We start from the raw sequence: 25956 nt of genomic DNA on the forward strand, positions 1-25956 counted from the left end.
CCCTAACTAGACCCGAATTTGCAAGTCCCGAATTTAGTAGGGTTAGCTAGGTTATCTAAACCTAGGGACGACTGTGGGAGTCCAACCCAATGGATATCTGATCCAGTACAGTGCCACTGAAAATAAAATACTGAATATAGCTAACTGTTTTAACTTGCTGTTTCCAGGTTATCTGAACCTAGAGCTAGGTTATCTAAACCTAGAGGCGACTATGGGAGCCCACCCATTGGACCGTAGTCCCATGTAAGCTAAAATAAACTGATTTGCTGTTTTAAACGCTTCTAATGCATTTAACTGAGCTATTAAAATACCTAAGTTGCATCTTTTTACTGATCTAGTTACTTTGTCGAACACCTAGTGTGCCCCAACTCTCCTCTTTATTAGGGAGATCACCTTTAGGCACCCGACAACGTCTACAACCCCAAACTGAAGAGAGTAAACGTGTCCGGCCCATCTAAAGGTGCTCAACTAAATCCCTAAACCTGCGAGGAGGGTTAAAACACCCTACATGTCGACAAAACCTGCATAAAACTAAACTAATGCACAGGAAATCAAACGGTAGCTATTATACTGCAGGTGAGGGGTTTCTTACCTCCTGTTCGTAATTTCTTACGATTCTATTCGCTCGAATTCCGGTGGAGATGACCTTCTCGACGATCCGCTCACGTCTTTGCGTTCCTCTCGCGGAGAAGAACCTCTTTCGTGTTGGAGTCATCGTCGGAAGATGAACCTATGGACCTTGGGGCTGGGGCGCCGAGAGAAAGAGGAGAGGGAGAGGCGGCGATGAGGTTTCGGTGGTGAGGGTTGAGAAGTTGCCGAACCCAAAAATAAACCAAAACCTACTTAAGTTCTTAATTTATATTAAGTGGGTAACTAGGTCCAACTCTAATATAAATTAAATCGTCTCCCTTTCCTTTCAGCACGGCCCTGCTGGGTTCACCGGTTACTAGCATTATCCCTTACACCATAGGTCTCGGGTTCGATTCCCGCCTAAGCTATTTTGTTGTTCTAATTATTTTTGTTGCTTCCGCTACTCGAAAAATTCCGGAAAAATATCTAAAAATTCCAGAAAAATCATAGAATATTTATAATGCAGTTTCGAGAATTTTCGGGTGTTAGATAATGAATATAGTCTAGTACGCAATCCGCCCATTCGGATCGCACTTTGTCAATTTCTTCGTTGGAGTAAATTGTTTTCTTGAACTGTTAACAAACCCAGATTAATTTAGTAAAAAAATTCAGTAATGAAGAAGCTAAGTCAAATAAAAGAAATTATTTGAGAAAATTAAGAATATGTCAAATATTACCATTGAGCTAAGTGAATCCATCTCGCCGGTAGCATTTCCTTCAATAATTTCTCTCATAAATTTCATCACATAAAACCCACATTGTTTAGCATCAGGTTATCGAGGACCCTATGTTAACAAAAAATTATCAACAAATAATGCACAATTAAATAGTTTTAAATTAATCACAAGTAAACATATGTGTGTATATAAAATATATAAACCTTTACAACTTCCCACATAGGCTTCTTTTTCCCTTTCCTTTGCTTGTTCGAATTGAACAATTTCAAGCTCCTTTGTACAACAAGAGTTGACAAATGAGTAATAAATTAAATTAAATGCTTAATTAAAAAACAAATATATACTCACATATCCATTACATATTTCCAGTCCTCATAACGATTGCGATGATTAAGTGAATCGAATAAATAAACCATCTCCACATAAGGGTCGATGACAGTCAAAATCCAATGACAACTAATCACAAAACAGATAGTCAATACATAAATTCAACAGAATTGTTGAAATAAATCTATTAAAAATGAAATTGTAATATTTATTTACCCAACATTATGATGTGTCAAAACTAGCTGATTTTTTGTTGCACCACTCAGCCTATCAGCCAACACACTTGCCCAGTTATTCAAGTATTCAATCTTTTCATTTTTGTCAAGTTTGGATACATATGGCATTACTAGAAGTGTTTGTGGATCCACAAATCTGAACTTATCGACCTTGTTTTCTTTTTTCATCTTTTTGAAGAGAAACCTTCCATTCAAGCAAAAAAATGTTAGCCTGTTAATACAAATAAAATGAAAAAAATGAGTGATGTGAAAACTTACCACATGTAAGCAACCAGACAATTAGCAGATATTGGTTCCAACTCATAAATAGGTGTGATGTCTTCAATGTTCACTAGTAGTTCGTACTCATGGTCAAAGAAATCATGATCAAAAACAATTGATATGGTTTTTTCGGGGTTGTCCAAAACACGCATAGAGTAACAGTACAATAAATGTAATGACCGTGGCACATTTGATGGCAAGACAGGATTACTTCTTTTTGCAACACTTTTCTTCCTTTGAGGCTTCTACAAATTGCAAATGTAAATATGTTGGTAGAAAGTTTTATCTCTTATGTTCAGCATCTTTCTGAACAACCCTTTAATTGGGTTTCAATTACCATCAATGTTCTTATTCATGCATGTAACCTCAATGTACAGATTACATGTGTGTGCTAGCTCTTATATATCTTGTATTACTAAATTGTATCCAACAAATACGTACAACCTTCAATCAAAATCTAAGAAGGTTTCGTTGGAAAAATCCAGCTAAACAACTATGCCAAGCAAATGAGAAAAAAAATCAGAAAACCATACACTGACCAAATCAGAAGCTGGAAATTTGTGGTTGCTGAAACGATTCCTCAAAAATTCCCAATGAAGAATTAAATTTGTACTCACAGTGTGGTGGCCGAATGAGTCAGAAATTTACCTCATTTTTCATCACTACCCAACGTGCAGGCCAAGCAACATGGGTCTCAATTGCGCCACCAATGGTGTCACATTCATTTGGAATGGGAAAGGGCAACCTTGCTGAATTCTCCACAACCTCATCAATCGAGATGCGCATGCAATTCATGGGTAACGGGACACCATGAAGTAATTTTCCATCCCCATTGGCATGAATAACTGTACCATAGGCCACAATATTGGACTTTGATTCCAGTGACAGTGCAACTGGCATACCCTAGAAGACAATCAATCATGTCACACATTGATGGACTCATTATTGAAAATAATATTAAGTATCCACAATTAAATACATATATACCTGCAAAAACTCAGTCTTGCTTAAAACTTGCATGTCCTCATCATTCAAAATTTTACTCTTCTCTGGTTTGATCTTATCCTCACTCGTGGTAGGCAACTTCACCGAGCAACTACCTTTCTCCTCAAACTCAAAGTCGCATCCACCCTTTTTGAACATTTCTTCAAGTTTCTGTATGCATGTATCTTGTTCTACTATCCGTGCACTTTATTTTGAGATTAGCTTCTTTGCATCTAACAACTCCTTTTGATGATGAAGGATTAAGTCACCATCCTGCAGAGGAGTATTCCAGATTTTGGAAACATTAAAATAGATTGTTGGAGTAATATGATCTCCAATCCCCCTAACACGCCCAGCATGTTCTTCAGAATCTAGTGCGTTTGTGAGGATATCTTTCCTAGCCCCTTCAAAGCGCAGCGTCCCCTCCTTTTTTTGTTGAACATAATCATCCTAACATGCCCAGACAAACAAAATAGTTACTAACAACAAAATTAATCAATAAAAAATAGTTATTTTTCATGTATCACATACAATCTTTTTTGCTGTAATTTTGAGATCATCGCCTTCAAATTCACCCTCCTTATTGGCTCGTCCTCTCTTCCAAACAATAGCTCGATTTATATCATCATCATTACATAAATCAGATGCCTACAAAAAAAATAAATCATGCCCTGTTCCTACAAAATCAGATTCAAAAATAAACCACCAGCTTCAACATACTCACAATTTCGTCAGCGAAACGTGCATATCCTTTACGGGACAGCCGATGAGGGTATACGTTCTTCCTTCTTCTATTCTTTTGTTCATCACTTACTCTCTACTTAAAAATTAAAATCAATTAAGTTCACTATCAACATTCAAAATATATATATGTGAACTTTAATGCAAATTGTCTGTGGTGTAGAGAAAAAATAGCAATCTATGGAAGGTTCAAGGAAACAAACAGTTAGAGAACCCTTAGCCTTAGAATTACACAAGGAAACAATTAATGTTATCTGTTAGAAGTATTGTTATAACAATTATCTCTTCTATTAAGAAACAAAGCAAATAAAAGAGAGATAATGTTATCTAAGCCATTATCAAAAACATATTGCTTGTTTCTTCGACTTTATGTTATCACAAAAGTAAAGATTTCAGAAAGGAGTAAAAGTATGGGTTTTTTCAGAAGGTGGAGAACTGGAAATTTTAAAACTAACAGCGAATAAATGAATCACACTATGTTAAATAAAGATCCTATTGTAGAACATCAGTTAAGGACCATTAGGACTATCTTCTAAAAATTAAAATCAATTATGAATCTTATTATAACGACCCGCCTTCTACTGACTAGGCTGTGAGGTCAATCGCTACATTATGTTGTGCTAAATTTACTATTGCGAAAATCTGGATTACTTAAATTTTTACTAAACTGATTACTGAAAAATCTGAACTTAATATTCTAGGTGTACCTAGGAGTTGTACACATGCTAGGGAAGATAATCTATGCCTCTGGGATGTCCTGCTAGCTGTAATCAGGCATTTCAATCGATCCATGAATCGATTGGGCTGTCGGATCGATCCAGTGATTGATCCAGCTTGATATCGGTCGGCTGACCGATCCATAAGCCATCTCGCCTCAGTATGCGGTCGGATCGGTCTACCGACCGATCCAGGAGTACACTGACCGGTCGGCTGACCGATCAGTGAGCTTTGTACTTCTCTGTTCGCATCTGGATCGGTCGGCTGACCGATCCATAAACTCTCTGTTCACGACTAGATCGATCAGCTGACCGATCCAGTGGCACAACCCACTTCTGATCGATCTGTAGATCGATCAGGTTTCTGATTTCGAATCAGAACCCCGAATTTCAGCACTTGTTCGTGCCAAAATCTCACACAACAATTATATAATGCATGGAAAACGTTCTAATATCTATCAACTAGCATTCTAACATGATATAGTGCGAGGTTTATTAATTTATAACATTTAAGCCACTAGAAATGCATAAAGGTATCTTAAGAAAAGAAACTAAGTTCTTAATTTGCTAAACTCCCTAAGGATCTTCGTTCCAGGTTCCTGCCACACACACCATCTTTGCATTGACCTCCAGCTTCCTCTGCTAGTCCATCTTCCCTTTACCTTTATCTGCAGTATAAGGGAAAATAGTATCTGTAAGCTTTAAGCTTAGTAAGAAACCAACTACCTCACTAAAACATGCAACGATGCAAACATGTTTTTAAAGAATGCTATTTAAAAACATGCACTGAATTTGTTAAAGCATGGCATACTGAAGTTACATGGCATAAATACTGAAACATGGCATGCATAATAAAATCTAAGCATGGAGCTATCTCATGGTATCAACTAGGAGAACTAAACTGAAACTGAAACTAAAACTGAGCTAACACTATATTCACATAACTAGATTACGAGTTTGAAAGCTATTATCATAATAAGTGAAAATAGTAATCATGCTGTTGTTTGGGCCCGGCAACTGTACTTGTTGTGCGCGTATCCCTAGCTAGATCCGGGTTTGCAAGTCCCGCATTTAGTAGAGTTTACTAGGTTATCTAAACCTAGGGACCGACTATGGGAGCCCAGCCTAATGGATATCTAATCCCGTACAGTGCCCCTACTGAAAATAAAATACTGAATCATAGCTAATTAATTTATCTTGCTTTTACTAGGTTATCTGAACCTAGAGGCGACTGTGGGTGCCCACCCATTGGACCGTAGCCCCATATAAGCTATAGCAAGACTAACTAAACTATTTAAATGCTTCTATTGCATTTACTGAGCTATTAGAAATGTCTACTGTAGCATTTTACTGAGCTAAGCATTTTATCGAACACTTGGTGTGCTCCAACTCTCCTCTCTATTAGGGAGATCACCTCTAGACACCCGACAACGTCTAGAATCTCCAACTGGAAGGAGAAAACGTGTCTGGCCTATCTAGAGGTGCTCAACTAGATCCCTAAACCTGAAAAGGAGGGTTAAATACACCCTATGTGTCGAAAAGTCTACATATAGCTAATTTAAAAACATTCAATCGTACGAAAAGCTACTTATACTGCAGGTGAGGGGTTTCTTACCTCCTATTCGAAGTTTCTTACGATTCTAATCGCTAGATTTCCGGAGGAGACGATCCTTTCGACGATCTTCTCGCGTCTATGCGTTCTTCTCGCGGAGGGGAACGTCCACGTGTCGAAGTCGTCGCCGGAATTGCCCTTGGAATTGAACCCTTGCTTGTTCTTGTGGTTGGCGCCGAGAGAGGGAGAGGAGAAGTGGGCGGCGGAATTAGGTTGGGGTGGAGAAAAGCTACGATCAAAGAAAATAACTCTTCACTTAATTCCTCCCTATTTATATTAAAGGATTAATTCGCCCAACTCTAATTTAAATTTAATTGCCTCTCTTTCCTTTCAGCACGGCCTTGCTGGGTTCAACTGGTTACTAAAATTATCCGTAAACCATAGGTCTCGGGTTCAATTCCCGTTTAGGCCGTTTTCGTTTCCTATTTGTTTTTGCTACCTCCGCTACTCTAAAAAATTCTGTAAAAATATCCTAAAATTCCAGAAAAATCATAGAATATTTCTAAAATAGTTTTGAGAATTTTTCGGGCGTTACACTTACCCTGATGTCGGGAGACATGCGAGTTATTACAAAGGAACTCTAATCCTCTTGTGAAATACCATAGCCAATCGGGGGATCTTTCAACTCATCAGGTTTATCTAGCTTGCTGAAAACAAACTTTTGAGTGAGAAAAGCTTTATATTGACGCCATTTATTATTTGCTGAATTTAAACATCCTTTCCTCCAAGTTGGGTCAATATTGTACGTCAGCTGTAAAAACACATCAAAAATTTAACAAGAACGTTAAATATAGCATAACCACAGCCTACTGCTCATTTAAGTTCTCAAAGCATTCTAACTTACATTCACCGATTCCCATATTAACTCTTTAACATCATTTGGCACCTGCTTCCATGATTTGTAAGTTATTGAGATCTTTTCTTGAACGAGAACGCCAATGTAGCTTTGCATTTCACCCGCAAATTCTCCAACTGGTTGTCCAATTTTATTGAAGCTAACATCCTTTTTAATTCCTTGGACCCTTAGCCTAACAAGCCTATCCAAACGTGAACGCCCCCTCGATGTTCTAGTTGACTCCGTTTCTGTAGATTTCATTGAAGTTTGACCCTCGCAACTATTGTTAGTGGTAGAATATGAAGAACTTTCTTTAGCCTTCTGAATCCTCAGTAATCTCTTTGCATTAGTTGCCATATTGTCCACATCCAAATTCTGATGAGAACCCTATTTCCTGCAAAAGGCAGCAACCTGTTAGGCATTTAAATTATAGAGAAAATAAAGCGAGAATGAAGACAAATGATAGTTATATTACAATAAGAATAAATATGTTAACAAAATAGATCAACAAATAAAATTTACACACAGGTTAAACAATAGATTACACTTAATTATTGTCAATCCATGTCCCATCACAGTCTTCACGGACGCATGATGGTTCATTTTCATCTATGGCGTCAACATCCATTGATTCCATTGATATAAACCCTCCTGTGAAACTTGGATAGTGGATTGTAGTATTTTCCAACTCATCACCATTTATGTATTCCATGTGATCCCTAGTAGGAGTGGAAAATACAACATGCCATGCAGGATCTTGAGGATCTTCAATGTAGAATATCTGCTTTGCTTGACTCCCTAAGATAAAAGAGTCAGATTTAAATCCAATTCTGTTGAGGTTTACCAACGTGAAACCAAGGTCATCAACTTTAATACCAGTATTATTCTCAACCCAATTACATTTAAACATCGGACCTTGAAAATTGTGATAATCGAGTTCCCAAATTTCTTGAATAACTCCATAGAAAGTCATGTCTGACACAATTGGATTTTTGTCCTTCGCACTAGCAACTTGCATTGTCTGTGCAACTAAGCTTACTCCGGAGTTTTGAACAGCTCGTGTATCATCGCGCTCTTTTGTATGATACGTAACTCCATCAATCAAATAACTAGAGTACTTCAACACTTGATTGCTAGGTCCGCGCGCTATCCACTTCAATCTTTCTGATATTTGAGAGCTAGAATTGCCAACTGCTCTCACACGATCACGTAACCAGCCAATAAACGTCTGGTTATGCTCATCTTGTAGCCACTTTTTGGATTTGGCTTTATGAGGAAAGCTTGAGTTCAAAAATTCCATGTGCTCCCTAATGAACAGATTAGGGATAAGTTAACTAATGGAATACTAATAAGTTAATTAGTAGAACGTAAGAACAATGCAATAAATATAAATAAGTAAGAGAATTACTCGATATAAGGATCAACGTCAACATCATTTTCCAAGACATAACGATGTGCTTGATGCAACTCATCATGACAAGTTGAGTGTAATATTGAGCTAGATAGAGGCCTAGTAAGTTGTACTTGCTGATACCTTGATGGGATCCCAATTGTATGCACACTAGACATGTAATCCGAGCAAAATTCCACAGCCTCTTCAGCAATATAACATTCGGCTATACACCCTTCAGGACGATTGTGATTTCGCACATACCCTTTCAAGATCTTCATGAATCTTTCAAATGTGTACATTTGCCTATACCAAACCGGTCCACACAATTTGACCTTCCGTACAAGATGAACGGTTAAATGAATCATTATATCAAAAAAAGATGGGGGAAAATATTTTTTAAGCAAACACAACACTGTCACAATCTCTCTTTGCAAATCATTCAACTTCGAGACATCTATCACTTTATTACATAGCACGTTGAAGAAGCCACAAAATCGAGTGATAGTATCTCTAACATGTTTAGGCAAGACATCACAGATGGCGACTGAAAGTAATTGTTGCATCAAAGTATGATAGTCATGTGACTTAAGGCCAATAAGTTTCAAGTCTTTCATCGACACCAGATTTTTAACATTGGATGAATATCCTGTGGGGACCTTTATTCCAAACAAAGATTTGCAAAGTTTTCTTTTCTCATCCTTACTTAGTGTATAACAAGCCGCTGGCAAAAAGGTTCTCTTCTCCCCCATCTTTGGTGCCAAATCAATCCTCAAATTCATCTCCACAAGGTCTAGTCTTGCAGCTACTCCATCCTTTGATTTTCCAGGAATGTCAAGCAAAGTACCGATCAGACTTTCACATACATTTTTTTCAATATGCATTACATCAAGAACATGCCGAACATGTAGATGTTTCCAATAATCAAGTTCAAAGAATATAGATTTCTTTTTCCAGCATGATACAGTTTCACCTTGCTTTAACTGAAACTTCCCATTTGCTTTTCCCGAACGATAATTAATTCTTTCAACTCGATCCAAAATTTCATGCCCAGTTAATGGTTTCGGTGCAGGGTTAAGCTCTGGGTTCCCATTAAATGCTTTTTTTTTGCCTTCGATAAGGATGATTTGTAGGAAGAAATCTTCTATGGCCTGTATAACTCATTTTTCTACTATGCTTCAACCTTGTCGAATATGTTTCTTCACCACAAATAGGACATGCACAATATCCTTTCACAACACAACCTGACATGTTCCCATATGCAGGAAAATCATTGATTGTCCATAGTAAGACAGCCCTAAGTAAGAAATTCTCTTCTCGACATCCATCATATGCATCAACACCTATATCCCATAATCTTTTTAAGTCATCGATCAAAGGTGCTAAGTAAACGTCAATATCATTTCCCGGTTGTTTGGGACCTGAAATCAACAAAGTCAGCATCATAAATTTTCTCTTCATACACAACCATGGAGGAAGGTTGTAAGTGATCATCACAACTGGCCAACAACTATATGCAGAACTCATCAAACTATGGGGATTGATCCCGTCTGCTGATAAGGCCAATCTAAGATTTCTAGGTTCAGCAGCAAAATCTGGCCACTTGTGATCCACTACTTTCCAAGCGGGCGCATCAGCCGGATGACGCAAGTAACCGTCAAGTACTCTTTTATCAGCATGCCAAGTTAAATCCTTACATATCTCCTTGTTCCGAAATAATCTTTGAAATCTTGGAATAGGCGGGAAGTACCAAAGGACCTTTGCAGGAACTCCATTTATCGTACCTTTTTTACCCAACTTCCACCTAGACATCCCACATACAGGACAATTAGTCAAATTCTCATGCTCCTTCTGGTATAAGATACAATCATTAGGGCAAGCATGAATTTTCACATAATGCATCCCTAATGCACATAAGCTTTTCTTTGCATCATACAATGATGAAGGCAATTCATTATCATCAGGAAGCATTTCTCCAAACAAACTTAGTAAATCTGTGAAACTTTTGTCACTCCAACTATATTTTGCCTTCAAGTTATACAATGTCACAAGTGCAGATAACTTTGTAAATTTGGCACACCCCGGATATAAAGGTTTATCAACATCTTCAAGTAGCTTATGAAATTGGTTTGGATTCTCTGCATAACTATCAAATGCAGCATGTACCATATCAATAGGTTCCTCGCCAAAAGATTTCTGTTCATCTTTCATTGAGTTATTGTATTCAGTCTTTTCACCATGCCAAATCCATTTATGGTATGTTAAATCTATACCATTACAACACAAATGTGCCCTTATAATGTCAGCATTTCTCTTCTGCAGATTACCACATCTTGAACATGGGCAAGGTATTTCATTCGGATCAGTAGCATTTCGTAATGCAAATTGCAAGAAAGACTCTACCCCAACCACATATTCATGTGATAACCTATTCTTTGACATCCAATCTTTGTCCATTTTTTATAACTATCAGCCCGAAACGCGTCAAAACCTACCTTCAAAAAACTATACATCATACAACAAGTTCAAAACACAATCTCAAGTACCAAATACTATAATAAAACATTCAAGGTAATAGAGTAATACACGACATAAACCAACCGGACAGAAATGTGTTGTGTGATTTTGTGAGAACTAATTAATAAATAAATGGTGATATTAACAAATCTTGGGTGTACATATATACAAGAGGATCAATTGGAAAGATTATTGGCTAACAAACCCTCACCCTAGTTGTTACAATGCCTCTCAACTTATTTGGTCATGTTATTATCTCAACTCTTGATCTAATCTAATGTTTGCGTTTATGTTAAAAAATACATGTGTCTTGATTTAATCTAATTATTTTTTAAAAAAAAATATTCCGGCAGAAAATTAAATGAGCATAAGTAATAAAGATGACATTAATTAATTATTAAAATAATGAACAAAAAATAATGAACTTCAGATTATGAAATTCAATAAGAGAACAAGCTATAATTCAATGTGCAGTTGTAAAGGATGTAAAAAACATAAACTTGCAGTAGATAAGAAAAAAAACCTAAAAATGAGCATGAACGTACAAAAGTGTCAACATATGTCTAAAGAGCCAAAGGAAACAAAATTAAAAGTGTATTGAGCAATTACCACAAGAAACCAACTCCGTTCAAATGGAACAGAACAAAAAGCCAAGAAGCTCATGGAAATGGGAAGAACAATCAAACGGGCAATGTGCGAAACAACTATAAACTTCAATCAGTAATCAAAACAAAAAGGAAGGACTTTCTTCATTTCCCTTCTACCAATTTTCTGTTCCCCCAAATTCCATCTTCGTCCATCAAGTGGCAAGCCGTGCAAGACCTAGAAAACCTATCCGAACACACTATTTCGACCAATAAAAGTGAATAACAAACAGAAATCGATGCTTAAAACCAACACCTTCAGAGATCAAACACCACAAACTTTGACATATGAGCAGGCAAATGGCATGATGAAACAAATCAAAAAGCTAAAAATAAGAAGAAAAGAGAATGTTGAGCTTGCAGATACAAGCATAGTGGAATCAAAAGTAGGTTTTAATTTTGAGACAACATTTATGAACGAAGACAAGACCTAGGTTATGAATCTACCTTGACTATGGCTCTAGCACAAATCCAAAGAAGACAAGACCTAGGTTATGAATCGACGGACTAGGAGTGCAACCTTTGCCGAAGAAATACACCTCGTCCGATCAAAAGGTTCCACGAGCGAAAGAAGCAGCAATGGAAGGTCAAAGGGCCTCGTCGAACTCAGAAACCCGCTCACCAGGGAACGAGAGGAGCACACCGTCGTGGAGGAAGATCTAGGGGAGGCGTGAAGAGATTGTATGAGGAGAGGGAAAGAAAATTGCCTTAGGTTCAGGAGCGCGAAGGAAAAACACGGCGCCGAAAAGAAAACAGCGAGGGAAAGGAAAACAGCGAGGGGGGAAAATGACCAAATTAAATTACAACGATTTTTTCAAAACTGTTGTCGTAGCCGCTAAAAATGGAGATAAAGACAACGGTTTATAAAACCGTTGTAAAAAGTGTTGTCGTTTTAAAAAAAATATTGCTCAATGACAACAGTTTTGCCAAAACCGTTGTCTTTTATATTTAATGGGGAGTTCAAAGACAACGGTTTTGGCAAAAATCGTTGTCTTTGAGCAAATACGCAACGCTTTCTCTTAAAACCGTTGTCGTAGGGGTGTTGTCGTTTGTAGTTTTTGTTGTAGTGAATTCTTCCGTATTCCTCTCCTCTTCTTGGACGTCGTGTGGGCGACGATCTACCAAGACAACAACCACCCTTCCTCTCGTTTCTCCAAACTGCCGGTTATAAAAGGAGCTCTAGGATGGGGCACCTTCTCTTCTTCTTCCTCTTCTTCAAGTCGCCGCCCACCAAGGGAGAAGGGGTCGCCGACCCTAAGCAAGGAGCAAGGGGGAAAGGGGTGTCGGCCCTAAGCAAAGAGGAGGTGGGAAGGGGTGCCAGCCCTAAAGGGAGAGAGAGGTGCCGCCGACCATAAGCAAGGGAAAAGAGAATTGAGGAATTAGGTTTTAGGGGGCACCACCTACTCCTTTTATAACTTTTTCCGTCGGTTACAAAGAAAGAAAAATAACAGAATTCTGTTAAGAAAAAATCTCCCTTTCTAGGATGGAGAAAACCAAACCAAAATCAAGTTAAACCAAACCAAGTTAAGTTAAAACAAACCAAGTTGTGGATGGGTGGATGCGAGACTTTATATAGAGGCTACAACAGGGACCTAGAGGAGGAATTGGTTTAAGCCTCCTGATGGGCTTGGGCTTCTTGTGTTCGGCCTGAACACCCAACCCAAATCCATCAATAATAACTCATACCACCAAAGGGTTATTATTGAACTACCGCACCAATCCCATATTACAATATAGGCTCCTTCTTATCATGAGTGTGTTAATCTCCCTGTGTTTAAGATATCGTATGTCTGTTAATTAAATGAGTTACTGACAACTCAATTAATTAACATCTGATTCCAAGAGTAGTACCACTCAACTTTATTATCATGCCGGACTAAGTCCACCTGCAGGGTTTACATGATAATCCTTATGAGCTCCTCAAGGGGACATCATTAGCCTAAATAATTAGGACACAGATTCCTTCTATAATCAACAACACACCATATAAATAATACTATTTCCTAACTCATCGGGCCTATTGATTTAACGAATAAATCTCATCCATTGATAAGTTAAAGAAATAAATACTAAGTATACGTACGTATTATTATATAGGGATTAAGAGGATGCACATCCTTGATAACAAAGGTTCTGTTCTTTTATGTAGTCAGTACAAATCGAACAACCTCAATCGGTTCTGCTCAATACACACATAGTGTACTAGTGTAATTTTATAGTCAAGATAAACTAATACCAAATTACACTACAACCGTTCTAATGGTTTGTCCCAATCCATCTTGGTTGTGAACTACTATTTATAATTTATAAGGAACCGATAACATGATCTTCTGTGTGGCACCACACACCATGTTATCTACAATATAAATTAAATGAGCAACTGTATCGACATATATATAAATATAAAATGTAAATATTTGATTAAAGTGATTCTCATTTCAAAATATTTCAAAATAGATGTTCATACAAAAACTAGGCTTATAGTATACATCCCAACATGTGCAAGAATTGTTGTTGTCACTGTAGAACATATTCCTTATCTTTGCCCACTGGGCTTATTTTAGAACTAGAAGAGTGTTGTTATGTGTCAGCTTTCACAAAGAACATTATCTCTATTTCTTGTTTGGAAAAGAAAGATTTTTCATTTGTAATAAAGGACAAATGTTGTTTTATTTATTTCAATGAAATATTCTGTTGTAGTGCACATCCTGTGAATGTACTCTATGTTCTAGACTTTGGCAACCCAATCTATAACATAAATATCATACGGTTCAAGTCTAATGATTTTGAATCAAACAAATCTCTTGCATTGTCGCTTATATTACAAAAATGTGAGTTCCATATCCCAACTTCATAAGAATGAACTTTTAGACTCATTTAATTTTGAATCATATGAGGTATACGAGTCTTGTCTTTAAGGTAATATGACTAAGACTCCATTTAGTGGATACAACAAAAGGGCTAATGATCTGTTAGGACTCATACATACTGATGTATGTAGCCCTTTCAGAATAGCAGCTAGAGGAGGCTATCATTACTTCGTTACTTTTACTGATGATCTCAGTAGGTACGACTATGTGTATCCGATGAGACACAAGTCAGAATCCTTTGAAAATTTCAAAGAATTCAAGAATGAAATACAAAACTAACTTGGTAAGAGTATTAAGATGTTTTGATCTGATCGAGGTGGGGAATACCTTAGCCAAAGTTTCATGACCACCTCGTTGAGTATGGGATCATATCTCAACTCACTCCAGCTGGAACACCACAATGGAATGGTATATCAAAAAGGATGAATCATACTTTATTAGATGTGGTACGATCGATGATGAGTCAAACAGATCTTCCTATTTCCTTCTGGGGGCATGTTCTAGAGACGGCTGCTTTTACACTTAACCATGTTCCATCTGTTAGAGTGTATACTAAAAGCCTAGCTTTTTGTAAATATTTATTTTAAAATAAAGAATCACATTGGTCAAATGTCTACATTTATATGCTAAGTGTAGTTGTTCAATTAATTTATTTTGTAGATAACATGGTTGTGTGGTGTCACACCCAGAAGATCATGTTATCAATTCCTTATAAATTATAAACAGTAGCTCATGACTAAGATGGATAGGAACAAACCATTGGAATAGTCGTAGTGTAATTTGGTATTAGTTTATCTTGACTATAAAATTACACTAGTACACTCTGAGTATATTGAGCAAGAGCATTTAAGGTAAGTTCTTTTTATACTGACTGCATAAAAAAACAAGACCTTTGTTATTATGGAAGTGTCTACTTTTAATCTTGATATAATAACAAGCACATATATCTAGTATTTATTTCTTTGACTTATCAAAGGGTGCAATTTCGTTCGATAAATCAATAGGTCTGATAAGTTGGGAAATGATATTATTTATAGTTTGTGTTATTGATTATAGAAGGAAACTATGTCCTAGTAATCTAGGTTGATGATGTCCCCAAGAGGAGCTCATAAGGATTGTCATGTAAACCCTGCAGGTGGCCTTAGTCCGACATGATGATAAGGTTGAGTGGTACTACTCTTGGAGCTAGATATTAATTAAGCGAGTTGTCAGTAACTCATTTAATTAGTGGGCATTCTATATCTTAAACACAGGAAGACTAACACACTCATGATAAGAAGGAGCCCAAAATATAATTTGGGATTGGTGCGGTAGTTCAATAATAATTCTTTAGTGATATGAATTATTATTGATGAAATTAAGTTGGGTGTTTAGGGCGGACATGGGAAGCTTAATTTCATCGGGAGACCAAAATCAATTCCTCCTCTCGGTCCCTATCATAGCCTCTTATTTATAAAGTATTATACCCACTCATACTCATCTTCTTACCCACCTTAAGGTAGTCGGCCAAGCCTAGCTTGGAGCTCAAGCTAGGATCGACCAAACCAAGGTGAGTTGGTTTCATTAGGTGGTCGGCCCTAGCTTAAACCCAATCTTGGTGTGGCCGGCCACAATAAATTAAAAGGTTTTTATTTTTTAAATCTTTCTTATGTGGAAGACATGGTTTTAAAAGAGATTTTAAAATTTAAAATTTTCCTTTTATAGTTTTCTACTAAAGATTAAGTGAAAGGTTTGATATCTTTCCTTATTTGTAGTTAAAAGAAAGATTTTAATTTTTTATAAAACTTTCCTTTTTGTAACCATCCTCATGATTTAAAAGAGAGTTTTAAAATTAAATCTTTCCTTTTATAGTTTCTACAAAAGATTAAGAAAAGATTTGATATCTTTCCTTATTTATAAATTGAAAGGAAGATTTTAATTTTAGAGAAAACTTTCTTTTTTGTAAATCATCCACATATTTTAATAGAGAGATTTTAATTTATAAAAGTTTCCTTTTATGACCAACCATGAAAGGAATTTTCAAAAGAGAAATTTTTATTTACAAATTTCCGGAAACAAATTAGGAAGTTTTAATTTTGCGTTTAAAACTTTCCTTGTTTAGAGGGATTAAGGTGGTCTGCCATATATAGTTTGAAAGAGAAATTTTATTAACTTTCCTTTCATTGGCAAAGAGAATAAAGAAGTTTTAATAAAACTTTCCTTATTTGCCAAAACCAAGGAATATAAAAGAGAGGGTAGAGGTGCCTCACCTCATAACAAGATATCTTCTTTGGTTCCTCTCTTCCTTGGTTGGTGGCCGGCCCCTCTCTTCCTCTCCATCTCCTATTCTTCTTCCTTGGCCGGCAGCATCTTCATCTCAAGAAGCTTGGTTGGTGGCTGGATCTTGTTAGAGGAAGAAGGAGAGATAGGAGGTTTAGTTTCTAGCATCCCTTGGAGCTTGGTGGTGGTGGCCGAACCTCATCTTCTCTTGGAGTTCTTGTGGTGGCCGAAACTTGCTTGGAGAAGAAGGAAGCTTGGGTGGTTCTCGTCTCGGTAGATCGTCACCTACACGATGTCCGAAATAAGAAGAGGAATACGATAGAAGATCAAGAGTTTGTTGCTTACAAAGAAAGGTATAGCTATTAATTCTATTCCGCATCATACTAGTTTTCTTTGTATAGATTTTGAAATACCAAACACAAGAGGCATATGATTCTAGGTTTCAAATTTGTGATTCGAGTTTGTGTTCTTTTATTTTTTTTTATCTTATGATTCGATTGTTCCTTTGGTTAAACCTAGAGTTACTATAAGGAAATTAAATATTAAATTTCGTTGAAAGGCTTTGTCTAGGAAGTGGTGGATGCTCTCATCCCAAGAAGGCCTAGTGTCTCACCATGTTTAACCTAGAAGCCAATCTTTGAAATTAATATTTAATTGAATTTATAACATGGGTGGATTTGGATTAATAATGTTAAGTATCATTTGCGATCCAAGTCTAAACCTCTAAAAACAGATAAGTTAAATTCGGAATCAATAATGCTAAGTTCCATTTGTGATTCCTAATTTAATTTCTAAAGAACACAATAGGTTGTTAGGAATGGTTCAGGACTTGTACAAAATTTTTGTACAGGGGAACCGGTACGATATTCTGAGTATCAACCAATAATTTGTATCAGAGCTAGGGTTTACCTCTGTGTGTTTGGTTTTCAGTTTAATTATGCACATATCATACATAATTTAGGCAGGATAATAGTAGGATGTGCTAACTCTGTGGTTGCAGACTCCAACTATTATGGCTTATAGATATTGTGTGTGATTGGACCCTTGGACATGTCAAGGGCATTTTTGTGTGTGCATGATTGTATGTATTAAATGCAGCAGGAGCTGTATTAGTTTTAGGATTTTACATTTTTGTTTCGATCTAGATTATATGCACATTCCTTTGTGGAATATAGTATCGATATATGTATAATTCTATTTTTATCGTGGATCGTATCCTTGTAAGGCGTGGTACTTTTTGAGGACCAGAGACGCAGCGGAAAAAGAAGCAAGACAGATGCGGCGACTAGACCCGATTGCGGTGGCTAAAGAATGCAGCAGCTAGGGTTGACAACACACGGAGGACAGTGATGGAAAAAACCATAATAGTTGGAAAATTATTTTTCCATATTTGTTACTTTATTTGCTGTGATGTGTGCTTGCATAGTTAAAATTCCTCACCTTAAATAACTAAGTGAGAGAGGGATTAGTAAATAAATTCCATGGTCTCAATTACTGGTTTGTAAGTGATGCAATAAACTTGCGTGTTGGCTCTGAGTGCCTCCCTCTACAACGGATGAGTTTGTTTGCGGATCACTAGATCAAACTTCCTTTATGGATGTTTATAGGAAATTATTTAGGATGTGTGTGATCTTCTCCAACTGAAAGGGTACAATTCTATTTAATGGACTAAGTATCAAGTAATGGTATACATTTAGGCGCATTTAATAGTATCCTCCCCAATGGAGTCACTGCTATTATTTGTGTGACCAAAGGAATACCAACGATTAATTTTATTTGTCATAAAGTTAGGATGACAAGATAATAAAATTAATGGATAAGACCCTCCTCTTACGAATGTTGAATTTGTATACGTCCATACTAACGTGGCATGTAAAATTCATGGTGCTTTGAGGTGTTAGTAAATTTAAATAGTATTATTTGAGTAATCAATATTATTCTAAATTTAGAGTCTTGACCAAAAGTTTATTTTGTGATTCTTAGAATGGTTTTCAACCCACTGACTATTATTCTAAAAGAGAACAAACTTACTGGCCCCAACTACATAGATTGGAAAAGAAACCTAGACATTATTCTTGTTAGGACCAAAAGTAGCTAGAGGGGGGGTGAATAGCTCGTCGCGTTCGCTCGGTGCGCTTCGTTGCTTGGCGTTGCTTGTTTCTTCTTGGATGTGCAGCGGAAAATACAGAAACAAACACAAAACGCTAACACTAGGATTTTACTTGGTATCCACCTCACAAGAGGTGACTAATCCAAGGATCCACACCAACGCACACACCCTCCACTATGAATAACACTCCTTTATGGTAACTACCAAAGGCGGAGAAGCCCTACAACACTCTCAATACAAGAAGAAGAAAGGGAAATACAAGTTAAGCAAAAGCTTACAAGATGTGCAGTAAAAACCCTAACCCTAACTTCTTCCTCTTGCAATAGATCCGCCTCTTGACTTGGAAAGCCTCCAAGAACCTTCAAGAACTGGCGATCACGTGCTTGTAGAGAGCTGTGGAGGAGCTGGAATGAATCTGAGAAGAGCTTGTCAAAGAATTTTCGAAGACCACGCTCGCCTGCGGCTTTAAACCCGACGCAACGGTCGGATCCCGATCGATTCGAATGTTCCGAATCGATCGGGGAGGCTTTGGATCGATCCACGGATTGATCCAGCGCTTATTGCGCGAAGCAGCATCGTCCCGATCGATCGGCTGATCGATCGGGACCTCTGGATCGATCCACGGATCGATCCAGAAGCTTTCTGTTCGCTGAGGAGAATCTGGATCGATCCACTGATCGATCCACAGCCTGGATCGATCCACGGATCGATCCAGAACTTGGTTTTTGCCCAAAACCAAGTCCCAAACCTCCCTAACCAACATCCGGTCAACCTTGACCTGTTGGTACATCATGCCTCGCATCTGGTCACTCCCTTGACCTGCCAGGACTCCCCACCAAGTGTCCGGTCAACCCTTTGACCCACTTGGACTTTTACTCGTCGTGCCAAGTATCCGGTCACTCCATTGACCTACTTGGACTTCCACCAGATGTCTGGTCAACCTTGACCCATCTGGACTTCCTTCCTTGCCAAGTATCCAGTCAATCCTTTGACCTACTTGGACTTCCCAACACCAGATGTCCGATCATCCTTGATCCATCTGGAGTTTCCTTCCTTGCCCGGCTTCACTCACCGGGACGTTCACCTAGCTTCACTCACTAGGGTTTTCCATCTGCCTAGCTTCACTCACTAGGACTTTCACCTGGCTTCACTCACCAGGACTTTCACCTAGCTTCACTCACTAGGATTTCCTTCTGCCTAGCTTCACTTACTAGGACTTTCACCTAGCTTCACTCACTAGGATTTCCTTCTGCCTAGCTTCACTCACTAGGACTTCCTTCTGCCTAGCTTCACTTACTAGGACTTTCACCTGGCTTCACTCACCAGGATTTCCACCTAGCTTCACTCACTAGGATTTCCTTCTGCCTAGCTTCACTCACTAGGACTTCCTAGTCAAGTATCCGGTCAACCTTGACCTACTTGACTCTTCTTCGATCAATATCTTATTGTCAAACATCTAAACCCAAACCAAGACTCAGCTTGGTTAACCAGGTCAACCTTGACCTGAGGGATTTTGCACCAACAATCTCCCCCTTTTTGATGTTTGACAATACCACAATAACACTTACAATCCCACATGTAAGTTAGGCTAATCCTATAGCCTTCTTCTTCATGCCACTAGGTAATGAACACATAAGTTAAGCTTTTCATTCTCCCCTAAGAGGGCAAACTCCCTCTAGGTAATGAAAACCTAACTTACTTCCTTTCATTCTCCCCCTATTGGCACACATCAACCCCCTACTCATAAAACACATCAACCCGTCTTTGGACACACATCAACCTATGCTCCAATTTTGGGCACACTTCAACAACTTCATCTGTTGAAGACTCTCCCCCTGAAGAGTTGCTCATCGTGATCACAACCTCACTCATTGTGATCAACACAATAATGAAGGTCTCATACCCTTCATTTATCCTTAACTTCTCCCTCAATGTAGACAAATACCCAACCTTGAGCATTTTCTAACCACTTGAGTTCCCCCTTGAGTTCCCACTTGAAATAATGAGGATATCCACTCCCCATTTCAAGTTCAACTGCTCATCCATGAGCATTCTCTTAACAGAAGGTTAACCACCTTCCAAGGTTTATGAAAAATAATTTTCATGTCTTTAAAGAGTCCCTCCCCCTAAAGACATGGTGGTAACTTCTGTCATTGCACCAACAATGACTTGGAATCCCTAAACCTTTAGGAAACCCAATTGTAGAAGTTTTGAGGTTCAAATATTCAAAATTTGAAACAAACCTCAACCTAAACTTCAACTTAGCCTTCCTTAACCAATCCATCCTTGTTTTCACATGAAAACACCCTCCTTATGTATACAAATGTATATTTAGGGGTTTGGAAAGGTTACATTGACTAAAATAGGTTCAAAGTGCTGAAATCAGGCTTTCCCAGCCAAAATCAGCAACTTGGATCGATTGGAGTTGGGTTCCAATCGATTGAACCTTGCTGAATCGATCCACTGATCGATTCAAACTACCCTGGATCGATCGACTGATCGATCCAGCGAGCTACTGCTCGCGAGAACTGCCTTCTGAATCGATCCATGGATCGATTCAGGCACTCCAATCGATCCATGGATCGATCGGAGCTCTGATAGTTGCTGAAATTCCATTTCAGTCAACTTCAGAAACCCCTAGAAAATTCTACAAAAATCCAAAAATTATGAAATTTCGTGTAGACATTAGTTAGGGCATATACTATCAAGGAAAAATAGTTTTCTATGAAAATACATCATATTTTCAAAGATTGACACAAACTTGAAAACTTCCAAAAACTTTAGTGTTTTCTTCAAGTTTGTGTCTAACTATTCAATGGTGATTACTATCAAAAGATAGCCTTCACCAAGGTTTTTCCAAAATCATTTTGAAAACATTTTCAAAACCAATATCCCACCATGTTCCTTGGGCATAATGCACATGACTTGTACATTAGCTTTCCCAATGATGGGAAAACACATATCTATGTGTTTTGATGAAACTAAAACTCAAAAGAATGCACTAAATCAACATCTTGAGTTTTGTTCATCATCCTAACATCTCACTTGTATCTAATGTGCACTAAAACACATACAAGTCATCTTATAGGTCTTTGTGAGATGTAGATTTTGGTTTTGCCCTAATCTAGGGATCATGCATATCTATCTAGGCATTTTGGAGATATTAGACACCCACCTGGGATGTCACTTGTTAATAAGTGTTGTTGAATGCCTTTTGTCCTTAATTACAAGGAATTAAACTTAATGCATGATAATGTTATGACATACATCAAAAAGAAATAATTTTCAAAAGAAAATATCCTATAATTACATGATGTATGAATGTCATGACATGGTATTTTTGTATTTTTCATAATAAGTCATGAATGCAAAAGTAGACATGATGTCATGGCATATGATGGGCAAACAATCATGGCAAGATTTAGCATAAATAAAATATACCTAGATTAACTATCTAAGTATCCTTAAAACCTTAGCTAAACTTACAACTTAAACCTAGATTTTTTTTTGCCCTAAAGTGCTTCAAGAAAATGTCAAAGCCTAAATTGGCATTTCTAATTCCCTTGATTAATTTATGCCAGTCGAAATTAAGCATATCCTCAAATGTTGGCATATTTCATTTTTCCACAAGAGTAGCACTTCAAAGTTAAGGCCCGGATTGCCTTAAATTTCCTAAGAACATACCAAAATCCCAACTTAGTAGCTCTTATGAATTTCCCAATATGTGCCTTTTAAGATTAAAATCAAATTTTCACCACTAGGCACATTTTACTCTTTCAAGGAGTAAATAATAGTTCCATTTCATTTTCAAAGGTTAACAAAAACCTTGAAAATGCTCCTTGAGTGTCAATTTCCTCAAAGTTGGGTTAACTACCCTTCTAATTGGAGTTGACACTCTCTAACCCATCTATGGGGTAGAGAAGATGCTCCTAGGAACCCAACACCTATTGGTGCTCCTTGGATGCTCTAGGTACTCACTAGGGATAACTTCCCTAGATACCTTCCTAGTGACCTTGTTGGGCTTCTTAGAAGCCTTGGTCACATTTTCTAGGTCAACCCTAGGGATAGCCTCCCTTGTGACCTTGTTAGTGACTTTCTTAGACTTCTTAGAAGTCTTAGTCACTTTGGTTGCAAAAATACTCTTAGGGATGACTTCCCTAGTATTCTTGACTTGACCACTAAACCTAGGGTTTGTTCCATAACTATATGGAACCCTATGATAACTAGGCACATCCTTCTTAGCCTTTGGTTTGTATCCCAAACCTCTATGGCTATTTGATGGCTTTGACTTTCCTAGCCCTAGGTTTTGCTCATTTTGCCCTTTTAGGATATTTTCCATCCTTTTTAGGGTCTTTTCAATTTTATCAAGTCTTGATCTCAAGACTTGATTTTCTATCATTAAATCCTTAGAATTTGGTTTTTCATTAAGTCCATGAGCATTTTTGTTTCTAGGCTTGTATCTACAATCCTTAGAGTTCTTGCCTAGACTTTTACCTACATTCCTAGCCTTAGGTGTAGTAGTTTTGGCATGTAGGGCCACATGCTTTTCCTTAAAGCCCTCATGCTTCCTATTCTTATGGTAAATCGCATTAAAATGATAAAAATTAGAACTATCATGCTTTTTACCATAATTTAAAGGAGTAGGCTCAATAAATGTTACCTTCTTCTTTACCTTGGAGGCTCCCCCTTGACTAATGCCTCCTTGAGCCTTGACCATCTTCTTCCCCTTGAGGCATTGACTTCGGTAATGCCCCTTTTGATTGCAAGAGAAGCATATAATATGCTCCTTGCTCTTCTTTGTGTTGGGGATGGTCTCCTTGGGCTTCACCTTGCCCTTTTGTGCCACTTGGCCCTTCTTCTTGGCTAATTTAGGGCACTTGCTCTTGTAGTGCCCATGTTCCCTACACTCAAAACATATTATATGATTTTTATTATTAATTGAAATATTTATACCTTTGCTTGTAGGGGTGGCACTTGTTTTGGATGTAGAAGCTTCTCCATTTGATTTTTCTTGACTTGTGGAGGTAGAAGCTTCTTCCTCCTCTTCTTCTCTTGACCCGGATGTAGAAGCTTCTCCTTCTTCTTGATCCGGTGTCACCAAGGATTGCTCCCCCTCAATCCTAGAGGTGGAGGCTTCATCATCTTGAATATGAAACAAGGAGTATGCTCCTCCTTGTTCCCTTCGTTGCATTCCCTTGAGGATGAAGCTTCTTGGTCCTCTTCTTCGGAGGTTGAGCATCTCTCAACCTCGGAGTCCTCCTCTTGGTCTTGCTCCAAAGAGTCACCCTCTTTAGATACTTCTTGATTCGGTACAGTGGAGGGGATCTCTTCATGAAGCTTGGCCAATTTGCTCCATAAATCCTTTGCATCTTCAAATTCTCCAATTTTGCAAAGGATGGTGCTTGGCAATAGATTGACCAAAAGCTTGGTCACTTTGTTATTGGCCTCGCACCTTTGGACTAGCTCCGGGCTCCATTTGCTTTTCTTTAGAACTTTGCCCTTGGAATTTGTTGGAGCTTCGAAGCCTTCCGTAAGAGCAAACCATTGCTCTATCTCCATCATAAGAAAGTTTTCGATTCTTGATTTCCAAGAATCGAAGCTCGTGGAGGTGTATGGTGGAGCCACCCTTGTGTCAAATCCAAGTCCATCTTGGAATTGCATCTTGAAGTTGAGCTTGATAAAGTCTTGAACTTGAAGAATTTGCTCCAACTTCTTCACCCTCTAGCTTTTCTTGATATGCTTGACCCTTCCGGCGATGATTCCGGTGAAGAGCAACCTTGCTCTGATACCACTTGTTAGGACCAAAAGTAGCTAGAGGGGGGGTGAATAGCTCGTCGCGTTCGCTCGGTGCGCTTCGTTGCTTGGCGTTGCTTGTTTCTTCTTGGATGTGCAGCGGAAAATACAGAAACAAACACAAACACGCTAACACTAGGATTTTACTTGGTATCCACCTCACAAGAGGTGACTAATCCAAGGATCCACACCAACGCACACACCCTCCACTATGAATAACACTCCTTTATGGTAACTACCAAAGGCGGAGAAGCCCTACAACACTCTCAATACAAGAAGAAGAAAGGGAAATACAAGTTAAGCAAAAGCTTACAAGATGTGCAGTAAAAACCCTAACCCTAACTTCTTCCTCTTGCAATAGATCCGCCTCTTGACTTGGAAAGCCTCCAAGAACCTTCAAGAACTGGCGATCACGTGCTTGTAGAGAGCTGTGGAGGAGCTGGAATGAATCTGAGAAGAGCTCGTAAAGAGATTTTTGAAGACCACGCTCGCCTGCGGCTTTAAACCCGACGCAACGGTCGGATCCCGATCGATTCGAATGTTCCCAATCGATCGGGGAGGCTTTGGATCGATCCACGGATCGATCCAGAGCGCCTCTGTGCTCGCGCCTGGATCGATCCACGGATCGATCCAGCGCTTATCGTGCGAAGCAGCATCGTCCCGATCGATCGGCTGATCGATCGGGACCTCTGGATCGATCCACGGATCGATCCAGAAGCTTTCTGTTCGCTGGGAAGAATCTGGATCGATCCACTGATCGATCCACGGATCGATCCAGCACTTGGTTTTTGCCCAAAACCAAGTCCCAAACCTCCCTAACCAACATCCGGTCAACCTTGACCTGTTGGTACATCATGCCTCGTATCTGGTCACTCCCTTGACCTGCCAGGACTCCCCACCAAGTGTCCGGTCAATCCCTTTGACCCACTTGGACTTTTACTCGTCGTGCCAAGTATCCGGTCACTCCATTGACCTACTTGGACTTCCACCAGATGTCTGGTCAACCTTGACCCATCTGGACTTCCTTCCTTGCCAAGTATCCAGTCAATCCTTTGACCTACTTGGACTTCCCAACACCAGATGTCCGATCATCCTTGATCCATCTGGATTTCCTTCCTTGCCTGGCTTCACTCACCAGGACGTTCACCTAGCTTCACTCACTAGGGTTTTCCATCTGCCTAGCTTCACTCACTAGGACTTTCACCTGGCTTCACTCACCAGGACTTTCACCTAGCTTCACTCACTAGGATTTCCTTCTGCCTAGCTTCACTTACTAGGACTTTCACCTAGCTTCACTCACTAGGATTTCCTTCTGCCTAGCTTCACTCACTAGGACTTCCTTCTGCCTAGCTTC

This window comes from Zingiber officinale, chromosome 7B (genome assembly GCF_018446385.1).
Source record: "Zingiber officinale cultivar Zhangliang chromosome 7B, Zo_v1.1, whole genome shotgun sequence".
NCBI classification, from domain to species: Eukaryota; Viridiplantae; Streptophyta; class Magnoliopsida; order Zingiberales; family Zingiberaceae; genus Zingiber; species Zingiber officinale.